Source organism: Phyllobates terribilis, unplaced genomic scaffold (assembly GCF_046119375.1).
Source record: "Phyllobates terribilis strain yellow unplaced genomic scaffold, ASM4611937v1 Scaffold_3__8_contigs__length_932513732, whole genome shotgun sequence".
In the NCBI taxonomy this organism is placed as follows: domain Eukaryota; kingdom Metazoa; phylum Chordata; class Amphibia; order Anura; family Dendrobatidae; genus Phyllobates; species Phyllobates terribilis.
In genome coordinates this window covers 7,458,636-7,464,828 of record NW_027362763.1, presented here as the reverse complement: position 1 = coordinate 7,464,828, position 6,193 = coordinate 7,458,636, and the positions used below count along the sequence as shown (strand labels likewise).

The 6,193-nt window shown below is 47.1% G+C and overlaps 1 non-coding gene across 1 annotated transcript; it reads right to left on the bottom strand.

Annotated features, from left to right (window-relative positions):
* Positions 1-1,297: 1,297 nt before the first annotated feature.
* Positions 1,298-1,379, bottom strand: TRNAS-AGA (transfer RNA serine (anticodon AGA)). Its single transcript has one exon. It is a non-coding gene; the product is annotated as a tRNA-Ser (tRNA).
* Positions 1,380-6,193: the final 4,814 nt, after the last annotated feature.

The following is a 6,193-nucleotide window of genomic DNA, read 5'->3' as shown; positions in this document are numbered from 1 at the left end:
AATTCATAATATTTTTTTATCTACTGGTGAACTCAGTACAAAGATATCTCTATCCTGTGACAGAATTTCTCCCACAATTTTGTAGACTTGAAAGTAATAAGTAGTGCGGTGCTCGGCTCTATCGGCTCCTTGGTGATTAGTAATGGCCGTACAATCTCGGTGCCATCACCTCTCGGAGCAGTTACTCTTCTGTTGTAGATTTATGTACAGTAGGACCTCGTAGTTCTCCAGTGATGGTCGTCTCATACTGTAATACAGTTTAAACAGGGGGATTACTTGATCAGGACTAAAAAATGAAAAGAATAACTCAATTATAACTGTTCCTCCATTTGAAGAAAAGGTGGAGGATGCAAGTATCGATCCCATTTCCTCTCACGTTCTTAGGATCTTGCTTTTCACTGCAACTTTTACCTCTCATGTCACCCAATGGCAGGCTATACTTTCTGTTTTGATGTGTTCTTTAGGTGTGATGGCCACGATTGGTCGTGGTATCGAAGGCCTTAAACTGGCTACAGGAGTTAGGTAAGTATCCCGCTCTTCGTCTCGCACCTCTCCTCCTCTTTGTTTCCTTAGATGCCACAACCAATAGCGACCATAACACCAAAACAGTTAGAGGGGGTGGCTCCCACTGTCAACCCATCAACACCCCCATTGAATGTTATTGCAGGTCACCAACAGATGGTGTCGGCCTCCTAAGTATCCAAATATGACACCAATCACTAACGTGAATCATGAACATGGAACAGCCATTGTGGGACCGGCATCTTCATACACAGACAACACCGGGCATCCTAGAACTGGACAGCATGGCAAAGAAAATAACTAAGACCCTGCCATAAAGTCTCCAGACCCGTCTCCTGATGGCGGACGTTACATCAGTACATTACAGTAATCACCGATGAGGGAGGTTTCTACAGTCAGAGATCGTCCGGATCCATGGAAGCTCCGGATTCTCCTTATGAGGATCTAGTTGGTAATAAGTTTTTATGTAATGTATCCAAGATAGATCCTCTCCATAAAGAAGAAAATGATCCTGTTAGTGGCCCTAAAGGCCCGTGCCTTGTAAATTTCTGTCTCTTTAGATGATTTACAGGATATCCACCTATAGGTGGCACTAACGAGGTGGATTACTTCTATAATCATATAGAAAATGATTTCTACAACTGATCCGTCAGTCATATAGAAATGACAGGAGTAGTCCGTCCACCTACGACAGCCTCGTATATACAACGGCCTCCCATTTTAGATTAAATTTGTATTTTTAAAAAAAAAACAAAAAAAAAAACAAGATCTTCCACATAGTCAGCAGGATTTGAACCTGCGCAGGGAGACCCCAATGGATTTCTAGTCCATCGCCTTAACCACTTGGCCACGACCACAGATGCATTCACTGGCTCACTATCTACACACACAGCTTTGTCTATTCTGAGGAGAAGACATTAGTGTCACCACCCAACTCCACAATGTGCTCCGAGGAGGAGACATCTATCCTACACGTGAGGTCCTACCGGCTGCCCATGACTGAGTAGTAGGATCACACTACTATGAATGAATACAGCAGGTAGGACAAAGTGTATATGTAGCGCCCCGAGGGTTCGGCCGCTACAGGGGTATTGCACCTCAGACCGGAGGTGTGATATTCCACTCCCGGGTAAGGATGGAGTATGGACCAGGGCTCAGTTAGCTGCATACAGCACACACACCCCATTTCCAAGGGACAGCTCAACGGTGCTCCCACCAGACATAAGTGCAGGCACGACCGACCATGTCCCTGCTGGAGTGGGGAGGGAGGGGTGGAACACCCAGTGCTGTAGGGGCAGATAGGGGGCGGTTCCTGAGTGTAGGAAGGAGCCCATTGGTTGCTGGTCACCTGGGCTCATGGCTAGAGGGAGGTATAAAAGGTGGGCACCATCTTAGATCTATGTTCTGTGGAGAGGAGAAGACAGGGAGCAGCAGCTCAGGCTGAGTGCTGCTCCAGAGGCAGGCCTAGGGAAGAGGCCGGGGCCTGAGAGGAGAAGGAGAAGTGGGCCTGGAGAAGAGGCCAAGGAGGAGGTGAAGGGGAGCTGAGATTCTGGCTCATCTCAGCTCCAAGAGAAAGGAACAGAAACAGAAAGGAACTGCAAAGAAGGAGAGACAGAGAAACAGAAGGGCTCAGGAACAAGAAGGTGGAAGGGACCCTAAGAACCCACGAGAATCCAGGGTGCAGGGTCAGGCAGATTAAGGGTACCGGATCCCAAGTTGGTGGAGGAGAAACAACCCTCAGCCAAAGACCGGTCGTCGTGATCATATATTGGTGCGACACCTCATCAAACCTGCTAGGAAGGCACCATATAGGACAGCGGAGGACGGGGCCCACGTTTAACCGCACAGGTCCGCGGCAGCTGGACAAAAGTGGGTCACTGGTGAGGCAGGCCAGAGAAAGGATAAAAGGGGGTCCTGTGCCATGCTCCTGAACTGCCTGGGAGTTGACCGAGCCCCTCACCTGGTGGACGCAGCACGGCTCGGGCGGTCACTGCTGGCCGAAGTGACCTGGAACAAACGAACTGTGAGTAAAGACCCTGGACTGTAACTTGTTGTCTGTGTGCTCCTTCGCGCCTCCAGCACTATCAGCACCGGGACCCGCACTACCATCACTCCCAACATCCACTACACTGCCCTGGGGCTGCACTCTTCCCGTGGGGAGTCACATCACCTCAGCTGCACCCATCATCAGCCCCAGCGGACTGCCTTGCAGCGGCGGTTCCTAATAACCGCAATCCACGGGTGGCGTAGTCGGACATTATTTGGAGCTCATAGCAGACTACCATTGGCCTGACCACCCTGAGCCGCGGGATCGGGCCGCCACTACTACTACCCCCATCGTTCCCCTATCGCCCGGATCCGCGTGCCCCACGGCCCAGGGGGCGAGTCATATATAATGTTAGAAAATCATTATATTACCACCAATTTTAATGAAAAAGGTTGTTAGTGCTTTACTAACAACGCTATGGGGGCAGTGTAGATAGTAGCTAGGACATGACCAGTTTCCTTTAAGGTGTTAAGGGAATCTGTCTCCACTTTGGAGTTATCAGACCTCTATTATGGCCATACAGGGAATAGAAAAGTAAATCTATACTTACCTGTATGGCCAATAGCAGAGGTCTGATTGCAGAGAAAAGTGCTTTATTCAATTCTGTCTTGTACAGGCTTAGTGTCCGGGGAACGCCAAGAAATCCTCTCCTATGTGCTTATTATTCCCCCAAATCCCCACCTATGTGCTTATTATTCCCCCAAATCCCCGCCTATGTGCTTATTATTCCCCTAAATCCCCGCCTATGTGCTTATTATTCCCCTAAATCCCTGCCTATGTGATTATTATTCCCCTAAATCCCCACCTATGTGCTTATTATTCCCCTAAATCCCCACCTATGTGTTTATTATTCCCCTAAATCCCCGCCTATGTGCTTATTATTCCCCTAAATCCCCGCCTATGCGCTTATTATCCCCCCAAATCCCCGCCTATGTGATTATTATTCCCCTAAATCCCCACCTATGTGCTTATTATTCCCCTAAATCCCCACCTATGTGTTTATTATTCCCCTAAATTCCCGCCTATGTGCTTATTATTCCCCCAAATCCCCACCTATGCGCTTATTATCCCCCCAAATCCCCGCCTATGTGCTTATTATTCCCCTAAATCCCCGCCTATGTGCTTATTATTCCCCCTAATACCCACCTATATGCTTATTAATCCCCCAAATCCCCACCTATGTGCTTAGTTATTATATTCCCCCCCTCCCCTGCAGGTCACAGGTTCCTGTGACGTGCACTGTGCTCCCTGACTTCCCGGGCATATGCAAAGCGCCGCTCACATAGAGCTCACATAGAGCGCGCTTTGCATAATTCCGGCCCTGTCTCTCTGTGTACTGCTCTGCAGGGTTCTATTGCGCAGGCGCTGGAAAGTGACAGCGACTCCCCGGGACCTGCGCAATAGAAACCTGCAGCACAGTGCACAGAGAGACGGGGCCGGGATGAAGCAAAGCGCACTCTATGTGAGTGGCGCTTTGCGCATGCCCGGGAAGTCAGGGAGCACATTGCACATCACAGGGCCTGTCACAGATAATGATATGATAATTAAGCATATAGGCGGGGATTTGGGGGAATAATAAGCACATAGGCGGGGATTTGGGGGAATAATAAGCACATAGGCGGGGATTTCTTGGCGTCCCCCGGACGCCAAGCCTGTACAAAACAGAATTGAATAAAGTACTTTTATCTGCAATCAGATCTCTGCTATGGGCCATACAGGTATGTATAGATTTACTTTTCTATATGGCCATAGTAGAAGTCTGATAACTCCAAAGTGGTGAAAGATTCCCTTTAAGTAAATGAATACATCACCAGAACCACAGTCAGAACATTAATACATTACCAGAACCAAGTTTTGAGTATTTGAAGAGGATTTGGAGAGTTTTGTCTAAAAAAAAAATCAGTGTTAAACTGGGTTTTTGGAGCAGAAACTTGCCAAATCCTCTGCAATTTAAAATCTCTAAGTTTGAAATATTTTTAAGTTTTAACACTGCCATGAAGCACATTATGGATTGCTACATGAATGCAGCACCAAAACCACAGTCATTACATGAATGAAGTGCCAAAACTACAGGCAGTACATAAATGCAGCACCAGAAGCACCGACAGTTCTATAATGTTGTACCAGAACCACTAGCAGTTCATAAATGCAGCTCCAGTACCACGATCACTACATGAATGCAGCACCAGAACCACCATCAGTACATGAATGCGCAGCACCAGAGCCACCATCAGTACATGAATTTAGCACCAGAACCACCAGTAGTACATGAATGCAGTGCCAGAACCACTGTCAGAATATGGATGCAGCACCAGAATAGCAGGCAGTAAATAAATGCAGCACCAGAATCACCGGCATTACATAACTGCAGTGCCAGAACTACCCTCAGTATATTAGTGCAGCGCCAGAACCACCATCAGTATATGTATAAAGTATCAGGCTTAATACAGAAATTAATTGTAATGTCAGGTCAGCTCCATATATAATTGTATCACATGAACCTACTATTCTCATTATGTCCTCAACAATGTTAATGAGATACTGGGAGTTATTGTTACCAGCAATCATCAGACTGCAGACCATGAAAGAATCACAGTATTGATGAGACGTAGTCAGTATCACAAAAACAAATATTTGCATCCAGGTGCCTTATAGGTGACATCATCCCTGATTGGACTTGTTCCCATCACTTTCGTCTCCATGTAGCACAGATGTCATGATGAGACTCCACACCCAGAGCTCATCTCTGCAGACTTGTCTCTTCTCCATCTTCAGCAGCACATCCCGACATGGTGCCCTTAACAATAAAAGTATCATTATGCTGCCATATAAATAAAGATGTCTCCTATGCTGTGCCCCTGAATAAATAATTGCCCCTCACAGTGCTCCCTCTACAAAACATCCCCACAACACTGCCTCCATAATAGTCCCCCACACTGCCGCTCTCCATAATGTCCCCAACACACTGCCGCTCTCAATAATGTCCTCAGCATACTGCCCCTTTATATAATGTCCCTCATACTGCCCCTCTCCATAACGTCCCCCCACACTGCCCCTCACCATAATGCCCCCCCCCTCAATAACACTCTATATAATGTACCCCCATATTGCTCCTCTCCATAGTGTCCCCCTTTACACTGGCTCACTCCATAATGTCTCCCTTTCACACTGACCATCACCATCATTTATACCACCAGGTATAAATGAAGAGATGGCAACATTGAGAACCATAGACATTATGGAAAGGAGTTTGCTCCTCAATGAGCAGGTGCTCGCGGGGATAGATGTGGGGGAGGATGGTAGCACGGAGCTGCAGGACAGTGAGGCAGCTAGCTGGGTGACAGAAGTCAGAGTGTCAGGGAGGCTCGTCCTGTGATGGCACCCCAACAAGTTTACTAAGTTGGCAGATGATGGGTGTCAGTACAATGGTAGCATTATTGCTGCAAGATGTGTCCTCGAAAATCCGGCAGCATGTCTACTCCAGTATAGAATAGAACACATAAAGAAGTATATAAGTGCTGGGGACCATCGTATATTAGCATTTATGTTTATTAATGGCTTAGCGTGCGAGAGGTAGTGAGATTGATTCCTTCAAAGCTTCTTTCGCTGATTTATTTTTTTAAT